This window comes from Lagenorhynchus albirostris, chromosome 13 (assembly GCF_949774975.1).
Source record: "Lagenorhynchus albirostris chromosome 13, mLagAlb1.1, whole genome shotgun sequence".
In the NCBI taxonomy this organism is placed as follows: domain Eukaryota; kingdom Metazoa; phylum Chordata; class Mammalia; order Artiodactyla; family Delphinidae; genus Lagenorhynchus; species Lagenorhynchus albirostris.
Genome location: NC_083107.1, coordinates 57,046,007 through 57,071,110, shown reverse-complemented (window position 1 = coordinate 57,071,110; position 25,104 = coordinate 57,046,007). Strand labels below are relative to the sequence as shown.

At 40.0% G+C, this 25,104-nt stretch overlaps 1 protein-coding gene across 3 annotated transcripts in view; it reads right to left on the bottom strand.

Annotated features, from left to right (window-relative positions):
- Positions 1-25,104, bottom strand: part of SLC8A1 (solute carrier family 8 member A1) — a 412,805-nt gene that overhangs the window by 291,182 nt on the left and 96,519 nt on the right. The gene's annotated exons all lie outside the window — the stretch shown is intronic.

The window sequence follows — 25,104 nt, the reverse complement described above, 5'->3', positions numbered from 1 at the left end:
CTTTGTCTCTTTCAGACCTATACTTCCATGTTCAGTATTCGTGGTGTAAACAGCTTATAAGCTAATGTGCCCATTTGATGGTCTAGTTTATGACTGCCAGGCCAGTTCTCTCAGTTGATACAAATGAGTATTATGGACAATTAAGTTCAGGATCGGTGCCAACAAGAATTAATTGCCTTGTCTTATTCCATAGTCAAAGGTCACCTCAATCGAGTTTTCCATTGCTTTCAATGAAGACAAGGAAACGAACTGTTACTAATCTGCTCTCATTGGTGGAAAATCAGTGCAAAATTACCCACAGATCGTAGGCATGAGCACCCCCTGTGCACACGAAAGTTTCCTTGTTGTCATTATTATATATCTGGATACATTTGCAGAGCCTGGCTATTCGAGATGGGCCTTCTCCACACTGGCTGCCCATTAGAATCATTTATATAGCTTCAAAAATATGTCAGTGTTCAGGCCTCACCCTGAGAAAAGCAGAACAAAGCTTTCTGAAATGGAAAGGGTTCTCACCAGGAGGACCACCCTGTGAATCCATAGAAAGAGAGATCAGGGGTCAAAGGAAAATATTCTCTTTCTCCCCTGAGAATCACCATCATTTGCACGGATCTCTAAGGCTGGCTACATGACCCAGAGCACTTTCTTAAAGTGGGACACAGTGTGCTCTGAATCCAGACCTGACACTGAATTTATCACGGCTGGGTAGCTGCTGCCTTACGGAGAATGGCCCATGGGACACTAAACTTACACATTCAACAGCTGAGCCAACGGATGCTTCAACTGCCAGGGACATAACAGAATGGGGAGACCCTCCGTTCACCTTCCATGGGTGCCAGCTTGGCAAAATGGCATTTTTTCCCTGCAGTCATTCAAAGAAAATAATCTAGCAACTCCCATAGCCTGTTAGCTCTCGAAATACTAGGAGGCATTTTTTCTTTACCAGCTTATTTTCAGTGCAAACCAGATTCCAGCCTCAAGAAAAGCACAAAGCACGCCTCCTTCTAGTCTTGATCTGATTTTTCAATTCTTCTGACTGATCTGGCCTCCAACTCGCTGGCTTTCCAGAGGAGTCTATCAGCGCTACTACGCTCTCATGATCGACTGTTGATGACCGTCCTAGGCCTCGGAAGAAGCAATGGATTTCAATGTTTACAAAGACTGTCACTGCAGCTTATCGAGAAACAGGCCAATATATATTACTGTCATATCCAAATGCCTTGAAAGAAAGAATCATTGCTGTTCACTGAAATTTTATATATATACTATATGATATACATATAATCCTATTTATATAATATCCTATATTATATATATATCCTATATATATATATATTTCCTATTTGTTCACTATTTTGGGGGGAAAGAAAATGAGCTAGAAGAAGCCCAGTCTTAGCTTCTTGACCTGTTACCATTTAAAAGTGACATTGAATTTTTCAAATTTTTCAAACTGTTCCTCATCACCTAAGCTACTAATTTATTCTGTTTTCTTTTTTGAAAAATGTTGTAACGCACATTTATCCACGGTGCAGGTCTGGGGTGAGGTGGGAATGTGTTCAAATGGGTCCTGCTTTAGTTGTGGTAACATAGGGCGCAGGGCTGGAAGCTTGCAGGTCCTATTTTTACTGTGGTGTTGAAGCAGGACAATAAAGTCCACTAGAAGTGCAAATATATACACACATATATTTATATAAATACATAAAACAAACATATATACATACACACATACATATGGCAAAATAAACTATACACAAAAATACTGTTTATATTTGGCAATAGATTTTATTTATTTACTTATTTGCGGTATGCGGGCCTCTCAACCACTGCGCCACCAGGGAAGCCCTATATTTGGCAATAGATTTTAAAAACTGACTTTTGAAGATGAAACAAGGCATGTGGAGGTATGAACAGCTGGAAAGCCCCAACGGACAGAGCACCTCTCAGAGATTCGTCCATTGGGATCAGCTACTATTTAGAAAGTCCACTTATATTTGCTAATATGTGCAATGCATATAAAAGAGGAAAGAACAGGCAAGGCAGCTGAAGTGTTACTTCACTCCCTTTCACTGGGTTAGGCCAGAACTGCAGAAGGGCTGAAGGTCCCCCACCAGCTTGAGCTCCCAACACTGGAAGGCAAGCTGCAGCCAGCAAGACTCCTTGGGGAAACCAAAGGTGAGATTGGCTGACATGACTTTTGTGAGGGCCTGTCTGCCTCCGTTTCCACACACACACACACACACACACACACACACACACACACACACACACACACACACACACACACACACACACACACACACACACACACACACACACACACACACACACACACACACACACCCGGGGTCAAGGCCACCGGGGAACAATGTGATCAGCACATGCCAGGCAGGCTGTGGTCACTGGGACCCTGCCCAGGTCACGGCCACACTAGCATGATTTCTGCAGAACCTCTGGAGGGGAAGTCGGCTGAAGGAATTTTACTCAGGTCTGAAACGGCCCAGTCTCTAGAGGTCTGGATCCAAAAAGATTCCAATTTTTTGTCTGATTCTCACCAGAATGAAAAACCATTTAAATCCTCCCTAGGGGCCTTAAATTGTTGTTTCCAAAAATGCTATGCTGTGGGAAACACTAATATTAAATAAATAGCCCCTCTCGCTTTTACCAAGGACATTTGAAAAAAAAAAAATCACCGATGAAGAATCGGGATGCTGTTTTAAGTTGCTGAAAGTGACAAAATGAAAACCATTTTTCTAAATTCCGTAGCCAATTAACAACCTTTCTCACTAGTCACTACATTCCATTCCCTTTAACAAATAGGTACCTTAAGTTGAGGGAGAACACAGTCAGAGGCTGAAGGCAGATCCTAGAACTGAAAGATGAGGGTGGATAACTGAGGGACAGACTCATCCAGCGGAGACAAAGAAAAGCAATCAGACTGGGCTATCTGAGAACTCACCAAGGGAGCTAGAAGCCAGGCAAAATGTCCTTGGCAAGATAGCAAATTTTTCCTTGAAAATCGAACCATACATTTACTGGGTTCTTCTTTTCCAATCTTTTGTTTTCTCTTCGCCTCTGAGTAACAGCTGTTTGTGAAACTTTCATGGGTCAGATGGGGCGGAAAGGGGAGAAGGAGAGGCAGCAGGGGGGAGGGAGGGGGAGGGCGTCCCTGCCGGCAAACAGCAGGGGCTGAACTGCCTCCTCCAGGGTGAGGGTGAAGTGGGAGGGCCAGGGCAGCCTGGGAGAGAGAGGTGCCAGTTCTCTTGCAAGGAGGGGTCAGGGGAGGGCTCTTCTCAGAAAACTGGGAGAGATTCCCAGGGTGATGTCAGAAACAGAGCACCTGCCTTCTAAGGACTTTGCCAACTGGCAGAGGGGGCATGGGCCGCAGTGCCAATTCTCTCTGTAAGAAGGAAAGGCAGGAAATGGGCAGGGAGCATTCAACTCAGTGGGAAAAGCCACCTTTGAATGACACGAGAGAGCCGACAGCAGGGGCAGAACGTGGCATCGCGGTCCCCGCGGTGAGGGAGACGTCCCTATTTTATATCTGCATGGCGTTTTACCGTCTACAAAACACAGCCTCCATCACACCCAAGCCTCACAGTGATCTGGCGAGGCGGGCACAATTATCGCTATTTTCCAGATGAAGAAATGATCACCCAGAAGTAAGTGATATACTTGATTGCCAGCTTTCTAATGTTCTTTCTACGACACGTAAGCAGCTTCTCTGGGGCACGTCTGCACAAAATGAGTAGAGTTAGAAGGGCTTTGAAAACAGTCATGTATTCATACGATGCTATTACTATTATTAGCATTGTTCCTGGCCAGTTCATACCTAGAGACAGTTGTTCTTTCCATGCGTAGAAGGAAAGAAGACAAACTCTGAGCTTAGAAGGAAAAATAAGGTATCTTCCCAAATACTATGACATCAAAGGTCTAACTCATCCACTGGCCACTGGGAGAGCCTCCTTTAACCGCTAAACCAATGACCTCACCGCCCCCCCCCCAAAAAAAAGCTACATCTTGACCTGTCCTAACTTCTAAATCATCTTGATTTGCTATCTCCCCAAATTTGACTTCCACGTATTGTCAGCCCTCTTTAGGAACACCACAGATAAATGAAAACTCTGCAGCAACAGGAAATACAGGGGATACAGTACCAAATCTGAGGTTCTTCGGTGAATCCAAATACAGTATTGATTTTGGTATGTGTTGGAATATCGGTTTCAATAAAGAACTATTCCGTTGGGTTTTGGGTCCTCATTTAACTTCATACTGCCCCAGAGCACTCTGAGTTTGCTGTTGAATCAGGCCCTCGTCGGGCTTCCGGGTTCAGGCAGATTTTGCCACTTTGCAGTGACTGCAGGCAATATGGCATCACCCACAGGCTGCTAGACAAGAAGGACAGAGACCCAAATCTCAAGCTGTTTCGGTCTCCATCTCCTAGTGACACGTTAGAAAACCCTAATAGGGGCTATCTTTGAGCGCCTTTCCTGTGCTTTGATCTTGATACAGGGTATCTTTAATCCTCACAATAACAGGCAAGGTAGATCCATTTTTTTGGACAGATGAGAAACTAAAGCCCAACAAAGTCAGATAACTTGACCAAGGTCACTAAATCAGCACACAAGGAAGCCATCCTTCCCTGTATCTAGAACTGCAAAACTTTCATCTTTCTCCACTCTACCCAAAAGGCATTTTTCCCTCATTTACTTTACAAACTTCAAAGATGATGAATGGTATCTTTGGAAGGTTGCCTTTAATATAAGTTTGTGTTATTAGAGTTCTACACACATACCCACCTGTTAATTTGCTTTCTTTCCCTATGTGCCCATGGCTTGGTTCTAAAGGCTCAATTCCAGGTATAGCCCTCCAGCCGGGAAGGAGAGTCCACATTCCACCCACCGAAGAACCACACTTTTGTAACAGCAGATTCCTCATCACTCCAAAAACCAAAACGATGGCTTAAAACTATCCTACTTTAAACTACATATAGCTGATGACTAATAATTATATTTATCCCGAGTCTATATTTCTTAATGAAATTTAGCAATAAAAATCCTGTTCGTTAATTGTATTCAATGCATGTAGTTGTACTTAATGCAGAATTTCAGGTTAGGATTCTTACAAATTTGAATGTAATCACAAAATAAGATGTCTAATTTTGGTATTTTTCTGGTTTTAAATGTGTATTTCCAATTGTGGAATCAATCACCTTCCGGTCGCCTGGCTTTGAATTGGCTTGCCCTCCATTCCAGTGGTCCTCCCTCCAGTCTATTCTATTGCAAGCACAAACATCCTTCAGGAACTGCCTGGAATCCAAGGTCTTAATCCTAAAATCCCCCTTTCAAACTTCAGTCTCCTTTCTGGCCATTCTTTATCTATCTTTCTTACTGACTTCCAGTTGCCAATCTATAGATTCTTAGCTCACAAAGTCTCTCAGGCATATTCCTTCTTTCCACTCTGCCTTCCTTTGATGTCCAAGTCCGTTTTTTTTTTTTTTTTTAATTTTACTCAAGTACAGTTGATTTCCACTGTTGTGTTAATTTCTTCTGTACAGCAAGTGACTCAGTTATACATACATATATATAATATATACACATATTATATGTATTCTTTTTCATATTCTTTTCCATTATGATTGGTCACAGAATATTGAATTTAGTTCCTGTGCTATACAGTATGACCTTGTCGTTTATCCATCCTGTATATCATAGTTTGCCTCTGCTAATCTCAAACTCCCATGTTCAAGCTCTTATCTAGTTTTCACTCAACTCAACTAACAAACCTATGCTCAAGTTCCATCAGACTAACTTTCATAGAACATGAATACAATTTTAAACTACTCAAAGAGCTCAGCCACTTGCCCTCTGAATATTAAAATGTCTACTTAACTTGGCATTCAAGGCCTTTGAAAAGTTTAACCCAACTAACCTTTTCAAGTGTTATCTTCTAAATACCACTTATTTTCAGGATTCTATACCTTAGATAAAGTACAGTGGTGTTATTCGTTAGTTTTCCTGTCTCTATGTCTTTGCTCGAGCTATTTCTGGCTCCTGAATAGCTCTGCCCAACCTAGATTGTTAGAATGTTACCCATGTCTTTCAAGGTCTAAGTCTCCATATTACCTGCTTTTCTTCTATGGTATCTTCATCATGATTCTTTGTATTACAGATATTTATATACATTTCTTCTCCCATACTAAATTTAACGTTGTATTCATTTTAATGTCTACTAAAACTTCTTGCACAGTATAAAAATTTAGTTTTGAATAAATGGGCTAGTGAAAAATAACTGAGTTCTTAATACCTATATCCTTGTATGTTAAATGAAACAATATTCCCTAAAGCCAAAGTAGATTCTACTTACAATTAGTGTTACGTTTTTACTAACTGAATTCTATATCCCACTTTTATGGAAAACTAACCTTTATCTATTTCTATATATCAATATAACATTTTGTGTGTGTAATTGTGGGGCTGTTTAATTCATTAAAATGAGTGAAATTTTTCAATTTTTCTTTGTTGAGTTTATGAGTCATCTTTAAAAACTAGTCAGTGCTTATTGAAAAATGGTATGCAGTCAGGTTTAACTAACTCTGAATTTAAACTAACAAAACTAACTTAACCTATAGACTTTTATTGATTAAAACATAGGTGCTAAACAGAACCTCAAATTTCACTTTGACTTTCATCACAACCCAGATTAGTATTCGTTTTTCCCTTGGTTATGGCTGCCATCTATCCAGTGCTCAAGATGAACTGTCTTCACCACATCACCCAGCAGAACTTCCATCCCGTCTTTTCCACCACAGGAAAGTGGGGAGAAGCTTGCAAGGACTGTTCTGGAGTCACTGTTCGGCTAGTCACCTTGACTCCACCATCATTACCTGTGCCTTTAACTCTGTGCTCAAGTATATTGCCTCTCTCAGATTAAAGCCTCTCTCAGATTAAAGCCTTTGCTATTAGCTGCGGACACAACTGCACCATTTGATTTTTATTTGTGGCCTGTTGCTCCAGACCTGAGTCACAGTTCACAGAATTAAAGCCATGAATTTCTCCTCTAATTGGGCATTTGTGCCTTTCATAAGTGGCCCTCCAATGTATAAGGTACAGGTTCTATCCACAAGACACATCAATAGCACCATATGAAATCATTGTTGAACTTAAAGTTAGATTTAAATTAGTGTTTCAAGTTAATCTGCACTGAATAGGAAATATTAAAAATGAGGCAGGTGTGAAAAATACCGAGCAACTGGCTTTATTCAGTACAGCATGCTAATTCCCTTTATTCAAAAGTAAACATTTTGCAAAGCAAAAAATTCTCCTATTAAACTCAAGCATTAAGAAGAAAGACTCTTAATTACTCGAGGAGGAAATGCATTTGCTCCAGGATTAGCAGGTTAGCAGCGTAAACAGCTGAGGGAGCTTTCTCAATGGCTCCCCTTCCAAAGAGCCCCAGCGGCCACCACTGCCTCATTCCCCTCAAGCCACAGAAGCCAACACCTGTGTCCATTAGCTGCAGTTTTCCATACTTACAAAGACATTATTGTTCACCAAGGGAGTGCCTGGGGTTTTGTCCTCACTTTCCCTACAGGAGGAAATTCAGTAGAACCCTCTAAATGGTCTGAAAGAATCAAGACATTGACCATCTGACTCCTAGGTTTTCTAGGCAATCTTCTCAGGTGGAAAACCTTCCTCTCTGTTATTCCTCTGTTCATACTGTTAGCTCGCAGTTCAACATTAGCTTCAGACCAGTAAGAGAACATTGTGCAAGTCTCAAAAAGCACAGATCCTATTCCTAGAAAGCACTCTGGCATCCAAGACAAATGTGTAACTAATAATGAATAATAATAGCATTGTCTTTGAAGGCAAGAGCACAAAAATACATCGATGAAGTAAAAATAACCCCCTAAAAAAATAAACAAACTCCTGACAGGGCCATATGTGCCCTGAAGAAAATAAGTAGAAAGCGTTTGTTGCTTTTGATTATTAAGTGGCACTATTTCATTTGATTATTTTAAAAATGTTACTTTTCATAGATTTAAGATGATCAGGGATTTACAGATACACTGGTATCTCATAGAGCATATTAACCTGAGACAAACAAGATAAAGGAAATCCATGAATTTTCACATAGTTCTCTACAGCTCCCTCAGCTGTCAATCATTAGTGGAAGAAATGCTTCTCTCTATACATATCTGACAAAAATCCTTTTTCTCTTTTTTTTGTCCTTATGTGTGTACACCTATGATCACCACACTTGCACCATTTTTTAGTCCTTTGCAAACACCAAGATCACTTCTACACTCCATCTGTAATGTATTGCTTTTGCTGATTCTTCGGGAATACGTTTTTTTTTTTTGCAACAGATACAGTGATATGAAAAGACCATATTAAAATATGTAATTTTATGCAACAGCTATCAAATTTGTAAAATTCAACATCCCAGGAGTTTGTGCATGTTGAGGAAACAAATCCAAGAAAGACGTAACTAAATTAATGAATCATCATTCCTTCACTGGTCATCAATGCCCCAGATTCACTAAAAGATAGAATATGGACTCTAAGGACCATCGGGCTGACTGAGGGTGATGTTTGCATTTTCATGATCAGAAAGCAGAACTAAAGCATTTCAGCAGTTCAGGCTGGCATGGGTACACTGCTTCCTAGTTTGAAATGCATAATTAACCAGAAAGCTAGTTGTCGAACAGCTAAACAGATTGTCCGAAAGTGACCTCACTGCTGTTCAAATGGACGCTGAAAGGTAAGGTGCCATGGTGGCTTTTTGTTTTCTAGACAAGCTACATCCGAGCAATTGACAAAGACTGATTTTTTTCTTTTTTTCAAAGCCTATGAAAGCTTATGGGTAACAGCAATTATTTATGTCTGTCAAATACTTGTATCCAGAAGTGGATTTAAAATCCCTTGAAAATTCTGTAATTTACTGAACCACTGAGTGAGCCCATGCTACTCCCCCTCCCCAGATCCACAGAATGTAACTCATTTCAATGGAGAATTGGAGTCAATGATGTAAAGGAGGGAGTCCTGATCGGCAGAAGGGGGAAAATGCTAGGAAAGCATGCTTCCCAATTTCCGTATAAGGTATAAGGGACGTAAGAAATACCCTTGTTTCTTAAATAAGCAAATACCAATTATTGGACAGAAGAGCCACATTTCAGAGCATAAATGCATCCCATTTTTGTTGCTGATGCAGATGTCAGGGCAGAATTAGTGGCTTAGCGTTAGGATGGGCTGTATACCTACATTTGCTGAAGCAATTACTGCAAGAAAAAAATAAATATGGGAAACATTTGTGGATCAAAGCCAAGGAATGTCTTAAATATAGACTGCTTAAGAAAAGTACATAGATGTTTCCATATCTTGTAAATGATAGTTTTCAAGAGGTTGTCTTTAAAATAAAATGGATGGGGACACTTGACCCCTTTTCCAGCATATCCTACAAACAAGAATTCTTGGGAGACATGCCCCAATTCATCTTCCAACTTCCAACAAAGAGAAAGGATTTCACTGTTTTACATTTGCACTACAGTGCTCGCATGATGGTTTCTGGTTAGTTTGGTCATGTTTCATTTTCAGAAATGTTAGAGTGGGAAGGATGAAATAATTCTTCAACCCTTAATCTTTGACAATTTTAACAAAATACAGTGTTTATACTTGTGCTAACAGGTGTTTTATTTTTTCCTTGTCCATTTTTTTCTACTCTGGTCAATCCATGTAACACACTAACTGTGAATTATTTTGACTGCATTAATAAGTTTTGACCTGAAATCTAATTTAAATTGCCATAAATTCGCCTTGTTCCTTGAAAATGATTAGCATGAGTTTGAAAAATCTGTTAGCTGAGTCCTCAATGACTATCAGAATCTTGACAAAATCATCCCATGCAATACATCGCTGTATGCTACATATTTATCATCCTCTTTCTTTCTTTTTTTTTTGCGGTACGCAGGCCTCTCACTGTTGTGGCCTCTCCCGTTGTGGAGCACAGGCTCCGGATGTGCAGGCTCAGCGGCCATGGCTCACGGGCTCAGCCGCTCCATGGCATGTGGGATCCTCCCGGACCGGGGCACGAACCTGTGTCCCCTGCATCGGCAGGCGGACTCTCAACCACTGCGCCACCAGGGAAGCCCTATCATCCTTTTTCTATAGTGCAGAGCTGCTCAGTGTTTTCCTCTCATGGGAAAAAGCAACTAATATTAGATTCATTTGTTATCAGTCATCTCTACAAAATATGCACGAACACAAATACACATACACACAGAAGCTCATTTCTTCAAAAAATTTATACAAATACGCCAAAGAGTGTGCTAAATATGGTCTCAAAAAACATTTAGAGCATGCTCCCTTGGATATGCAAGATGAATAAAACAGAAGATATATCTGCTCTTGGAGTTTTGTGCATTCCTGGACTTTCTGATTCTTTGTGAATGCACAGTGATTTTGGCAAGATGTCAGAATGTTCCCCAGCAATTTTCAATACAACGTTCAATACATAAATGCCAAACCGGGAACTTTAGAAATTTTAATTGGGTTGTAGGGCTATCGATGTCTGCAGCTTTTCACTACCAGACAGGTGGGGTGGGAAAGGATGTCAACACCTGAGCTGTGATGAGGGCTGAGTGTGGAGGGAATGGTAGGAAAGCCAGAGGTGAATTCAGCGTGGCGGAACCAAGGGAAAGCCAAGGGCCTTTCCTGCCCAGCACGGCTGCGTGTGCGGTGCTAAGGGCCTGGCCACGAAGACAGGGCCGGTGCAGTTATACGTTTCCATCAAGCCTACAATCTAACCACTGCAGCTGATCCCGTTGGTTCCAAGCCAAAGCATGTCGTGGGTCACTTCTCTGACGCTCAGAGGCATCCACAGAAGGACTTAATGTCCCACATTCACCGCTTTGGGCTTAAACTTAGGCAAGTTACCGTACGCTATGTACTCCCCGTATCTATGCCACATGCTGACTGTTATAGACATGAACAGGAACAACACAATCCGTCTCTGGGCTGTGTTCTCCCATTTCTCCCCCCAGTTTTCTTCCTTCATGATTGCAGTGCCAACAGCGGACTGAGGATGAGGCTAAGCGAGTTCTGGGCCCAGTGGTGCCCCTTCCGAACTGCACGAGCTTAGTAAGTCACTTCCTAGATTGCTCCTGGACTGGTTCCTTATCTATGAAAGGAGACGTTTAACTAGATGCTATCTAGGGTTCCTTTCGCTTCTAAATGTCACGGTTTCTTCTTTCTTGGTAGTTTGCTCTGTCCCTGCCTTTGGCCTGTGTCCATTTCTCCATTTCCATTTCCCAAGTTATGAATCCTTCACCTCAGTGAAGCTCCTCTTCCCACCTTCATGGGTCCCCTGCCTGGGAAAACATCATCTGTCTGGAAATGGAGCTCCCACAGCTCTCAGCATATAGGGTTCCATTGCTCTACCTGCATAGACCGTCAGCCTCTGTCAACAAAGACCTTTTCTCTCTTATTTCTCCTATCTTCCCAACTTTGTGACAATTAACACTGCATTTGGTAAGTATCTTTGGAATAACTGACTTTTCTAACCTTCTTGGAAGGTCCCCTTAGACAAAGAGAATGGTCACGAAGAGGCGCTCTTTGCTTTTCTGCTCAACTCTCTTCACAAAGAGCCGGCCTGGTGTTCTGTCTCTTCTGAGCTGACTTTTCTGAGCTGTGGGTCTTCACTGGTGCTTATAATTACTAACGCATTTGCATTTATTTACTCACAAGTACAGGCAAATAACTGTATTGGGCACCAAGGACTATATTCCATAAGTAACAAAGTCAGAGATATATTCTCTCCATAAGAGTTTAATCACCTTCTATCATACTAGTCTGTGAGTTTGGCCATGGAAGGGGACATGTTTTCTTTATCACTCTCAACTTCCTTCTTGATCTCTTTCCTCCCCATCATCCAACAACTCCTGACATAGCTGGAGGCATCAAACATCCTTTAGTACATGTTGACTGAACGTCTGGGGTTGAACCAGATCATGTCCAATCTACACTCATTCCCTCAAGTCTTCATTTTCCGTTGTTCTCTGTAAGATAGGCCAGCATTCAGATGCCCCTCCCGGCCTTACTTCATCCGTATTTTCTTTTAGGCAGTGGCTATCTTCATTGCTGCGGCACATCTCTGCTGAGTCACACAAACAGGGGCCCATTTGGAAATACAAAGTGGAGAGATTGTCTCTTGTTTTATTTTCTGTATGTCCCTCCTGAAAGCACGTGGAGTTTGGGCACTTTGGACTTTCCCTTCATGCAAAGGACACAATAAAACATAATTCAACTGCCTGAATCTGGGCTAAAAGAGACAGCACTTAGCGTTGGGAAACAAGGTAGCGACAAGTAGGTGGCCCAACTGGGAACAGAAAGCGCAGGGACAGAGCTGCTAATTAACAAACCGCTGCACGCTAAGCATGCCTTCGTGCTCACAAGAGTGGTGAGACAGCACTAAAGTCCCATATTTTGGAGAGGCTCTAAACTTCATGAGTTTGATCAGGGTTCAGCAATATAAATGATTTGTCCCTTGGGCTTGACCAATTCTGCTATGCTGAAAGATACAGCATGGGAGAAAATCTGAACTACGGTATTCAGTTAAAAGATATTAATATTGGAAAATAATTTATAGCCTTAGGAAGCCTTAGAAAAAAACAAATTTTCCTTGGTCACTTAACTGCAACTCACAGGAATGAAATATGTTATCATTATGTAACATGCTCTACATCAGAGTAAGTGATTATACTTAAACATAACTTTTGATATGATTGCAAAATACCAATTCAAGAAAGGCCTGCAAAAGTCTTCCTATTTTTGAGACCAGGAGCCAAGAATGCAAAAGGTACTTTCCTCAGAGAGAACAAATCTTCCTGAAAGAGTCACACTGGTTCAGCTTCTGGTCCTCATTTGAAATGGCCTATTAGTTGAATGAAATACCACCTATAAGCACTCAATCATATTTTGTTAATAGGGGTATATTCTGGGTTTTTTTTTCTTTTGGGAAAATAATTCTGCAGATTCAGCCTTCAGAAATACACTTGGAGACAACAGAGAAATCAGGGTTTTTGACCTGCTTCGTAGCCAAAAGATAATGCAGCCTTGGGCTCTTTGTCAAGAACTCCTGCTTCAAAATTGTCCAAAGCAAGCTGCTGGCCAGAAATGAATTTGAACCCCTGCAAAGGGTTTTAAATTCACAAACCTTCAGAAACACACACATACACAATACCACATCAGAGCTTCAGTTTCTCAAGAGTGGGTATGTGGTCATCAATTTAGAATACGCTAATTCTTACAGTACAAACTCCAACCATCATCTAGCTTGCTGGATAGAAAAGAGTTTGAGGCGTGGCAAATAATGAGGCTGGAGAGTGGAAAGAGGAGAAATAAAATACTCAGGGTTTTGGAAGTAATTACAATTGAATCATCTTGCACAGAACACGGTGGAAATTATGCATCCCGATGCCATACTGTCCAAAGGTTGGCAGTATCGTTCTAAAGGGCAGGAGTGGTAGTGGGAATGTAGTCCTATGCATATGGACCCCTTGTTCCTACTTTGCCTATCCACCAACCAATGAAGCCGCTAATTTATTCGTGATCTGTTAGTCCCTATTCCCATCCCTTCACCACCAAAAATGGGGTGCTGTGAGCAATGTAAAAATAGCCCCGTGAACAGAAGGAACCACGGACTAAGAGTGAGAAGAATAAAAAGGAGGACAAAGAAAGAAAAGAAAAAGAAGAGGGGGGGCAACCTCCAGAAGCACATGCTAGAGAAAACCTATAAAATACAAACTTTCTGGTTTAACTTTTCAATACATTATGGGGCTTTCCCATGCATGCCTCTTTTCACTAAAGCTTCAGGCAATAAATCTTAGATACGGTTTGTTAGATTATTATAGTACCCCTCTAAGGGCACTGAAATGATGTAATGAGAAATGAGAACATCAGAACACTAAATTATCCCATGTTTCAGGAATTCCAGCAAAACCTGTCAATTTGACTTGTTACTGGCCGAATAAGGATGAAACCAACATCGCATACGAGGGATAACACTGAAGGTAATTTTAATTGGTTTGCTTTAAAAGCTATCTACATGGTGACTAATAAAAGAGGCTTATGTAGTCTATCAGTAGTTGAAGATTTATGAGCACTACAGGAAAGATTAAACTTAGCAGATATCTATTTGCAGAAATAGTGGTGAAAAAATAGAATTGTGAGATTTTCCTACCATATAAATATAGTCGTCATCATAATTCTAACATGCCATTTTTACACGTCCTCTCACTCTTTGAAATCCCCTGTAAATTATCTTTAATATTTGACAATAACAATATTATCAATACCATTTTATTAACAAAGCATTTTTACATATCTCATGATACTGATCGCAGCACTTTAAGAAATATTTTCTTTTAGACAAAGAAACTGAGTCTTAAGAACATATAACTAAATTAGCTATGCCCACAAAGGCAGCAAATGAGATTCAAACTGAGGTTTTTGACCCCAAGAACGGCGGCCATTCTGTAATACTGCAATACAGCTGCAAGCTTAATAAATTATCTTGAAAAATAATTATTTTTTTAGCTTGTATTTGATTTTGGAACCAGACTAAAGTTATTTGGCACTAAGACTTTTAAATCATGTGAATGATCAGAAAGATAATACCGTATGGAACTTTTTAAAATAGATGTTATCTATGGCTCTGAAGATAATTTCAAAAGAGGAATACAAGAAGGACTTTGAAGAATAAGGGTATTTTGGAATCCAGGAACACTTCAAAGGTGACAAATTTAATGTATGAGAATGGCTGGCACAGTGTTTTGCACATAGTAGACAATAAATATTAGCAAAAAAATTTTAAGGGAAGCACTTCTATATCTAAGTACAGATAAGATTTTCTAATAAATAATCTCATCAGAAAATTATGCACAGATATTAGATATGTAAATTGGTACAGATTCTCCTAAAATAACTTGGTAAAAGTTACTAAGAGCCTTAATATGACTATATATTTTGGTCTACTTCTTCTAATTTAAGGATTTAACTTAAAGAACTAAGTGCCCACCAAGATTTTTTTTCCAAAATGTTCACATTCATTGTTTATATGTAAACACTTGTTGAAAAAAAAAAACAAAATCAAAAGAAAATCCAATAATAGGGGCTTCACTAAGTAAATTGTATTTATATAATAGACTATTACTCAGCTATTAAGATTTTATTTTAAAGAATTTTATTTATATAAGGAATACTTTAAACACATACCTACAAAGCAAAAGAGAGAGCAAAACAAAGATTATATATACTAAAAGGTAAAAAGTCATTATCTCTGGTTTGCGAGCTTACTTACAATTTTCTCCTTATCTTTTGAAAATATTTTATATTGGGTACACGATTTTTTTACAGACACCTAAGCTATTTTAAAGTCAGTATCTTAATAATGGTCAACATGGATTGAGTTTTTACCACGTGGCAGACATGGTTCTCACCTTTTTACAGATATTATCTCATTTACTTCTCATAAAAATCTTTGATGTGGAGCTATTTATCCTGTTTAATAGGTGAGAAAACTGGGGCAGGGAGACGTTAAACAACCAGCCCAACATTACCTTCCAAATAAACATCTGAGCTAGGACATGAAACAAATCATCTGACTCCAGACTCACGCTCTTCAGGACCACGCTCTACTATTCATCCTATACAGGTGGCTTAGGGATGTGTCAGAACATATTAACGTCACGGAGAAAGCAATCTCCTACAACTGGGAGAAGGTGAATAACCCTGTGGGTGAGATGGCTTGTGATTCTGGTGGTATACGAAGTGTATTTAACTTAATTTACTTTACACCTTCTCTCTAAATACCATGTGAGTTTCATATCACATGGAAACACTCATGTCATAGCTTTTTTGAGGCTTTATTACATATAATATTATTGCACAGCATGATAAACCCAAATCAACATCCTTTAAGTAGGAACTCAAAGGTATACAAAGGTGTAATGTGTGTCAAGAAGTTTTATTCCAATTTTCTTTGTTTATAAGGCAGATACTTACTAATCCCTGGGTACGTAGGTAAAAGTGTAATAGATTTAAATAAAAGAAGATGCATATGTTCTCATGAACGATAAGCTGACCCGTTGCAGGCACCTGGTGAAGTGTTTCACGAGGTAGCACCTGAATTATACAGATTGATTTACCACCTAACAGCTGCTCAGAAAATTCCTTTCTTGAGTCTCATATTTTATACCAATTGAAAAAGGAAATATATAGGAAGTATGCAAGAGAAATAACCTAATGTTTAAATTGCACCTTAATTGTAAGAACAATTTAGAAACAGAAAACTAAAACCTTGATTTCCCTAATGTAAAAAGATTGCTCATGCCCGTCAAGTAGTTTATAAAATGAAACACAAATCAAAGTGATTACAGAGCTACTAATGTCTGAAACTGCATTCTTTGCTGCCTTTTATTTTAGGTGTTGATTTTGTTAAAAAACAATATTGAGACCAAAACTCTGGGAACTGTTGAGGTTCTAGCCACTGAGACAGGTAGACTGTGGGGAAGTAAACATCTGTACATGTCTGCATCTATATATAGAGTTCTACATGAGATGTAGCAACCAGGTGGGTTTTAATGTGATGGTGTGACTGATGTGTACCTAGCACACTGGGACCACTGCATAATGTTACCTGTATATTCTGCTGAGTAACATGGGTGTGGTGAATTAAAACTCTCAGATTTATTTTTTACTAAAGGATATTTCCAGGTCTAATAATTCTGATTCTGTATTTGCCTGATTGATTTTTCCTTGGGCTAAATTCTCTATTGTTCTTGCCTTGATTGATCTATAATTACCTATCACTTCATTAATTTAAATACTGAATTCTTCCAATATTTTTCTCTTCCATCCACTCTTATGCTTAAATAAGGACTTGTTTTAGTCTCTTGGAATTTTATTCACCGTTCAGGTAATTTTGCAATACCTTTTCCCTTTCTTTTTTTTTTTTTTTTTTTTGTGGTACGCGGGCCTCTCACTGTTGTGGCCTCTTCCGTTGCAGAGCAGGCTCAGTGGCCATGGCTCACGGGCCTAGCCACTCCATGGCATGTGGGATCTTCCCGGACCGGGGCACGAACCCGTGTCCCCTGCATCGGCAGGCGGACTCTCAACCACTGCGCCACCAGGGAAGCCCTCCCTTTCTTATGAATCAATAAATAAGCCTCGTTTGTCATAACTTTATGATGAGTCAACATATGTACTACAGAAAACAGAGAGTTAACTTGACTGGAATGAATTGGCTTATGCCTAGAGATCAATATATTTTCCTTTCTACTCCTACATGGCCATCCTGAAAAGAACACTATAGGTTAAAAAAAGAAGAAAATGATTTATAATAAGACAGTAGGAATCAATGTAAGAAAGCCCTTTGCAGATGGTAACATAGGGGAAGAAAGACACAGATGGATCTGTGTCATCTGGATACCAAAGAGCATGGACCATCTGGCTCAGATGGTTGTTGTAGGAGGGAGTGGAAGAGTATGTAAGGACAGGGCCCAGAGGAGTATCCATGGAATGCATGAAGAATGATGGGGATAGCCTAAAGAAGCTCACCAAGCATTTCTCTAGGCTTGGCCAATCAAGTCTAAGGACATATAAGGTAAGACATGGTCACAGAGTCTCAGGAGGGTGTAATGCTGCTGAATAATTACATTTTAAAGCTGGAAGGGACTTCAGAGATTCTTTTTTTTTTTTCTTAAATAAAGACATAATTGGTAACTTTTTGTGTGCTCCAGAGAACACTATACTTACAATCCCACAGATCTGCTTCTACAATTTCCCTGAAGACAGAGAAGAAAAAATCAATTGTTTAATCCATACAAAAAATAAAAAGGAAACCTGTCAATGTGGTTTGACTAGCAAACCACCGGAGTTGTGGTTTAGGCATAATGGATTCCCTCTTCCATTGCCTCTAATCTAATTAATCCCTCATATCTGTCTGCATTCTAGAAGATGTGTTTACCAACCAAGTTGCATTAGATGATTTTTGAATAGCTTCATTGGAAAAAAAAATGGATAGGATGTGGGTAAGTGAAGCAGACAGAAACATCAAAGTCTTTCATTTCTGATGACTATTGCTCTCATTACAATTGTCTTTAGTAGAAACACAATCTCTACTTTTCTGAAACGGCACGCACTTAGAGAGTGGTTAAAATTAGGGTAACTATGCCATACTTCCTAATTATTACAACTGCATAATTATTAATAATGCCCCCCTTTACTAGAAAAAGTGCTCCGATATGGACAATAAATTACACGGTTACCCTAATACGCAGTGACAGGAATGTCGATTTAAATAAGACATCGTACCATTTTAACAGATCAATCCAGTCAGTGGATGTATATAATTTTGCAAATTCAGAACTTAGCAAGACTCCCTAAGAAAGGATTTAAGCTTCACTTATTTGGTTTTTAGGTTACTTGTTGTCTTTCAATGTGTCTCTTTTTTGTAAATGACTACGCCAAGAAAACTAAGGCACAGAGTGATTAAAAAACAAAAAACTACAAATCAAGTTTCCTCATACTTCACTGTAAAGCTTATTCAGTGTTACGTGATTTTTTTAAATGTCTTCTCTCAAAAGGACAGCAACCATTTCTTCTGAAATGGAAGAAAATGTATAAATCATTTACTGCAACTCTGATTTTACGGAAAACTGAGTTTACAAAAACTGAAGCTCAGAGAAATGAAATGACTTGCCCAAAGTTACTGGTCTGGTTAGTGGTAGAGCTGGGTCGGAGGACTCGGATTCACACATGTGAACATGTGTTTAGGACCCAGCCAACATTTCTCTCCGTGGGCAAAGTAAGTTTGTTTCCATAAATCAGCATTTTTTTTCTTTTTTTTTTGCGGTACGCGGGCTTCTCACTGTTGCGGCCTCTCCCGTTGCGGAGCACAGGCTCCCGACGCGCAGGCTCAGCGGCCATGGCTCACGGGCCCAGTCGCTCCGCGGCATGTGGGATCTTCCCAGACCGGGGCACGAACCCGTGTCCCCTGCATCGGCAGGCGGACTCTCAACCACTGCGCCACCTGGGAAGCCCCATAAATCAGCATTTTAAACTGTCTTAGACTATTGATATTTGACAACTTCTTAAAATAATGCAAAGAAGATCCTCCCTGTTCTGCATCTTGTCACTAACTTCAGTGCAACAGACTTTAACAGGAGAAAGAAGAATAGGAACTTTGGGAGGACTCGCCAAAGAGACATCACTGGGGATTGGGAGCTAAACTAAGAAAAGCATAATCAAGTTTTATTTCTTAATATTCAGTCTAATACAAAGTCTAATTGGCTTTAAAGCAAGTGTTAGGATTAGTTCTGCCAAAAATTTAAAGGTAAAAGTTTTAAAAAACGTGTTTAGAGCAATGTATTTAAGACAAAAATAGTGAAAAAGCCATCCTTAAAGTGCTTTTATTTCCTTCCTGACACAGATTTAAATACTGTGTTAGATATTGAGTTGAATTAGAATGTGCATTTGAATTCAGAGTAATATGTTTGCTCACTGAATTTATCATATCAATAAATTCTTCTTGTATTAAGATTTAGTACATATATTACAATAAATTCTTCTTGAATATATTGGATGCCCCCATCTGTCTAACACGTATACAAATTTAGACAAATCATGCTTATTTAGGGATTCTTTTCCATCATGGAATCAGTCAGTATGCTGTGAATATCGTGTATGGTCGTAATTGTGAAAAAACTGATTATCATTTTCAGATAGTTCAGATGAGATTTCACCATACTTTTCACAATTACCAGGAGGATTCAACTCTTTGTAACAAATATGTTTGGGGATTATTATTTTAAAAAGAAGAAGAAAAAGACAGGAGAGAAGAAAAATTAATCTTGTACAACTGCAGACCAAGCATTACTGAACTCCCAAGGCACTTTGTCTCTATCATCATGATTATATCACTATGTTAGAATTATTGTGTTATAATTGTTCTTTTTTCTATTTAAAATTTAAGCTTGGAAAAAAGGGACTCTCAATCGTCTTCAAGTCTCTAGATTAAGCACAAAAGCCACAGTTAAGAAGTTAATACATTTCTGCTGAATTAACTGGTCGATTAACACACGGATGGATGCAAGAAACAGAATTGGTAAGGAATAAAGATAAGTTTAGATAATGTGGACAAAAGCAGCATGTCAGGCATGATGAAGATCCATGGGTAAGTTGCTAATGTAACCAGTTTCTTGTAAGGCAGCATTATTAACATCGACATAAAAGGAATCACCCAAGTCCAAGGACCTGTGTATTTTGGGGTAAGACTAAGAATACTATCCTGGCATTGTCACGTGAGGAATTTCATTTCACAGCAATCATAACAGAAGTGGACATTCCACTACTTCAATACAGCATATTATTACTCTTATTATTCCAATCATAATCCGCCACCCACCTCTAACTCCTAGTAACTCGACTGATCTCACAAAAACTTCTCAGGCATATTTATATCATCATCCTAGATACTCCTGAGGCAAGGAGCTGCAGAGCACAAAGAATCAAAATGCAACACTTTTCCCCTCCTTGGCCAAACAATTTAATCGAAGTGGAACCTTGCTAAAATACTCTTCAAAAGGATAATAAAAGAAATAATTGGGCTTCCCTGGTGCCACAGTGGTTGAGAGTCCGCCTGCCGATGCAGGTGACGCGGGTTCGTGCCCCGGTCCGGGAAGATCCCACGTGCCGTGGAGCGGCTGGGCCCGTGAGCCATGGCCACTGATCCTGTGCGTCCGGAGCCTGTGCTCCGCAACGGGAGAGGCCACAATAGTGAGAGGCCCGTGTACCGCAAAAAAAAAAAAAAAAAAAAAGAAAGAAAGAATTGCCATGAAAACTTAGTGGGAATGAGAGTGGGTACCCAGCTAGGCAGCTTCTCCAGAGTTTGACTTGATAGCATATGAAAGAGATGTAGGGTAAGTACTAGACCCAACAACCAACCACTTGGTGTAAGGTCAAGAACGCCAAATGAGGTGTCAATATACTACTTGGTTTCCTGTTTGGGCTCTGCTATTTATTACAATTCTTCTCACTCTGTGAACTTACATTTTCTCACGTGTAAACGTTTTGTTGCTTCCCCCTTTCTTTCTGCTATCTTTTCAAAATGATTTGTTGAGCTCCTACTATGAATCCATCACTGTGGAACTCTCTCTGCCCTAAAATAAATGCACTAATGCCTCAAAGGATTGGTGTGAAGATGAAATACACAGGAACCTTGTAAATAGCATAGTGTTATGTAAAAGGAAAAAGTCTGATCTCTGACCCCTCCTGTGTTCTCTACTAGCCCTAGTTCTCTGGTCTCCATATTTTATCTTGCTTCCCCTCCTGCCCTCCACCAAAATTATGATTTCACTGACAGGGTATATTCTGGGCTGCATCTTATACTTTTGATCATTTTCTGTAGCTATCATTTTTACTAGGCTTGTAGAGACAACTAACTGCCTTGAGTTCCCCTCCCCTAAGCACAAGCACATGTGCACACACACAAGGTACACACACATGCACCACACACACAGTCCCAAAACTCCGTAGTGTGTGCGTCTTAAGAAAAGGAAGAGAAGAAATCCCTCTGCCTAATTCCCAGCAAGCCTATCTTAGAATTCCATAAATAACCAGCTGGAAAGTAACTGAAGGCTACAAGGATAGCACCTAACATTTACTGAGACCTTACTATAGTGCAGGTACGGGCTAGCTGGATTTAATCCTTTGAAATAGGTTCTATTATCCTCACTCTATAGATGATGAAACTGAAACACAGAGAGGTTGAAAATTTATGAATCTATGCAGTTGATGAGTGACAGAGCAAGGATTTAAGCCCCGGCTAGCGTGGCCCACAATCACTGCTCTCAATCATTATACTACCGCAGATGATGGTTCTGGGTAGCTACGACAACGGTCACAAAGACCATCAACTAAGGAAAGTGCTAAGACCTTCACTTCTGAACACTGTCATTTTGTGTCCATAATGAATACCTTCCATTCACTCTCATTCTGTGTGCAAGTTAGGGAAGCAACAAATTTTAAATGAACAGAGCAGAGTTAGGCACACTGACAGCCTAACTGTAAAAAAGGAAATATATATATATGTGTGTGTGTGTGTGTATGTGTGTGTGTGTGTGTGTGTGTATATATATATATATATATATATATATATATATATATATATATATATATATTACAAGGACTCAAAACTCAGTAGACTTAAAGACTGGAAAACTTTACTGTAAGACCAAAGACCCAGATCCACCTCAAAATATCCCAAGGATTTCCTATATGAGAACTGATTATTAAATTAACAACCAAATAAAAGCACATCCGTTTAAGAGAATATAGTTCACAATGGCTATGGAAGTCATGGGCTATTAGGAAAGATGTTCCTTTCCTAAAAGAATTCAAACTATACAATATGCTTCAGTTATTCAAACAACTAATTTGTGCAGGATATTTTAACCCTAGATATTGATAGGTAAATGAAGACTTAATATTATTATTTTATTATATCTACTTTTATATTTATAGCTATACTTGTGTTTGTATTTATTGTATTAGTATTATATTATATTAATACCCTTAATATTCTACCATCCTATTAGACTTTGTGTAGGTCAGATGAATGACTTCCTATAACACATCGACTTAAACCATGCCAGAACTCACCCACATAGAGTTCTTTTTCCTTATGAACAACTCAAAAAGGACCCCTGCAGTTTACTTTCTTGCCCTGGTCATCTGTCCATCCTCCTTCAACGCCGTGTCCAGATACTCTGCGATGCTGAGCTACCTGAGTCTGGGACCCTGAAGGCAGTAAGCCCCAGCTGATTGAATTCCTGGCTAGGTGGCTTCAATGTCTGTATTAGCCTTGTTGTTTATGCTCAATAAATTCATACCATTTAGAGGAAAGACTCAGACATGAGTAACATCCGCTTCCCCTCGTAATGCACAGGATTAGGAAACAAAGTTGAAGACAGGCAGCTGCTCAGGTTCAAAGCCAATATTGCCACCTTTCCCTACTTCACATCCCTCTGAGTTCACGATGGCTATGAACAATGAACCAGAATTGAATTGTTCCCAGTCTCTGCTCTTCTGGTCTCTATCTGAGAGGGCAGCCAAATGGTGACAAGAGCCATCTGGGGGCGCGGAACGGGAGGCGCCGTGTGGCTCTCTTCTGGGGAAGAGCAGGCACATGGCGTGGTTGCTTCTGCCCGCAGCCTTGCTGACAGCTCAGCATCCTTCCTTCTCAGCCTAAAGAGCAGCGGCAAAAGCCCCCTCAAAAGGCACTGTGAGGATGGGGCCCAGGAAGGCAGGATGGCACGGAGAGGCGATGGGCTGTGCTACAGCCATGTTGCTGTAGGACTGGGTATCTGTACATCTGCCGCCTCAAGTAGAGCGTGAGTTCTCCATGGCAGGGGCCGTGTCCTGGCCACCACTCTTGTCCCAGCATCTTACAAGGGACTTGACACAGGAGGGTATTCATAAAGTGGAGTGGGTACCAGCCCTACTGGATCCCACCAGCTTCCTCCGGCTCCTCAAGCATGTGTACATTTGACTCCAAGGACAAAGTGGCTGTCTATTTTTAATAAAGCAGCAGTTTGAGTGAATCCCACGTCTCTTTTCTTCCTCTTAAAATGCCTTTCGTTTGTTTGCTTGAGCAAGAATCTGAACTAATTCCAGGCTTCGCTTCATTTTAGTAACAGCCGAAATCTAATCAGGGCTGTACACTCTCTGCCTCTGTCTCTGTCCCTCTGCCCGCCTTCCTTCTTCCTTCTTCCCTCTTTCTCTGTCCATTCCCACCCTTTTCCTACTCTCCCTGCCTCCACCTCTCTTTCTCCCTCGCCTCTCTATTCTCTCCCCTTCTCTTTCTACAAATTAAACAGAATAGCTCGTTTTAAACACAGTGTCAAGTTAAGATTGCAACGTTTATTAACGTGCTAGGATGAAAGCTGTCCTTTGGGAGTTGTTTTTGTTTTATTGTGCCCTAAAAATTAAACTCTATGTTAATAGGACTTAATCTTGCCTTCCCACCCTTATCTTGGTAAATAATAAATGTGTGTGTGTGAGAGAGGAAAGTTCTCTTTTGAAAGGGAAAAGTTGGGGGCTTCTTAATGTTAAATGTTACAATTAGTTATATTTATAAACATATCGGCAGTGAATTTACTCCAAACAGACCAGTAATTCTCCTGCAAAAGTTTAAAAAATAAAATAAAACTTTACTTGAAAGCAAATGAGTTACAGACACACCTGAATACTGAGTTTGTATAAAGTGTATACAGGTTGTCTTTGGACAGTCATCTGACTCTAGTTCGAAGTGGTTTTGTTGCTGTTCTTGTGCCATAGAAAGAATGTAGGTCAAAAGCAAGAGTGACTTCGAATTGGACTTTTGAAAAAGCTGCTGAAAATTCCATTTGCTGTGGGTAGGTCTGTATCCTTTGAACTGCCATGTGGGTCCCTTCCTCTAGGAAAACCTCCTAACCAAGAATTCTTACTGTTAATGACCTCCAGGGTCAGAGATTATAACTTCTTAAACTTAGTGGCAGTGCTGACGCAAGGTAACAAGCATCCTCTGGTAGATGGGTCATCACTACTTTACACTGTCTTGTAATATACAGAAAGGAAAGACCAAGAAACTACTATTTTAAGAAAGGAGAAAAGCTGCATTCACTGTTCGGCCATATGAAGAAGTTAAACGTTACAGAGCCAGTGCAGGCGATGACAGAACGCTATTAATAGAGTTTCTTTACTCTTTAGGAAAAGAGGAAATAAATACTCTGAGAGAGAAGAGAATAGACAATAATTTGGGCAGGTCAGGTACATGGAGGGATTTAGAGTTTTTCTTGCTTCTCAAACGCAGTTCATCATGGCTCTTCTAGGTTGATGGAGTGTCGGGGGCAATGCTGTTCAAGAACTCCAGAAAAGATACATGACTGTTCTAGTTTCTCATCTTCGGAACTGCACGACCACATGTAGTCAGGGTCACAGCACCATGACCTGCTTGCTTGTCCCCATCTCACCTATGAAAGCCACTTGAGGGGAGGGGAGAACAGCCCAG